Here is a 938-nt window from a genome sequence, read left to right on the forward strand (position 1 = left end):
CCTCATCTTCCATTTTAATGACACCCTCATCTGGCATACTAATTATAGCTTTTGATGTTTGGCTTTTTTCCTCCAAAACTACAGATCAGTGAAACAGTGACTCATCTCTCCAGACTCCACAGGGGTCAAATTTTGAAGTGAACAGGAATACAGAATAATTTTAATACAAGTTTTAAGTCAGATATTGTAGACTGTTTTTTTTTTGTTGTGGTTTGGTTTCTGTTTGTTTGTTTTTAATTAAATACAATTTTCAATAAATAAATGGCACTTTGGAGGCCAGAAAAGGCTAGTCAGTGGATATGTAATGGTGTCACTTACTGGGGTAGGATATTTTAAACTGAGTCATTGACTGTGTCTCTGTTCTACTTGGAGTGTACTGTAATCCCAGATGGGCAAGTGCATGGTGGTGTTTAAGAGCTGAGATAACCAGAAGCTTTCCTATGCTGAAAGAAAGAAAGGAAGGATGTGTTCTGCCACAGCTTTTGGAAGTCTGCAGAATAAGGAGGCCTATTCAGTATGAGGGTCTGGAGAGTACAGGGTTCCATGGCTAGCTGGCTGTTAACTGATCAAGTATATGCCAGTCCTCAGCAGTCATTGATGACCCCATCAATTGCATCTGTACCAGCCAGTTTAAATTTAAAACTTTTTTGCTGGGATAATGAAATTAACAGCAAATCCGAGGTGAGAAGAACAGAGATTTTTCAGATCTAGATTTCTGGGGATAAAGGAATTAGTTTCATATTAGAGATGAATTATTTTTGCTTGGTGTCAGTGTCTCAAAACAGAATTTTTCTCTCACTGGAAAGAGTTTAAAAATGTTCATGGAATTATAACACTGGGTTTGCATGTAGGTAAAGGACAAAACGTTTTTGTTAAATTAGAAAATTATACTTGGTTTGCTTGCCAGCAATATGACAATTTTCAGGGCTATATCTAAT

The sequence above is a fragment of the Neopsephotus bourkii genome, unplaced genomic scaffold (genome assembly GCF_033783945.1).
Source record: "Neopsephotus bourkii isolate Nb327-2 ecotype Australia unplaced genomic scaffold, CSIRO-AGI_Nbou_v1 NB_1638, whole genome shotgun sequence".
Lineage (NCBI taxonomy): Eukaryota > Metazoa > Chordata > Aves > Psittaciformes > Psittacidae > Neopsephotus > Neopsephotus bourkii.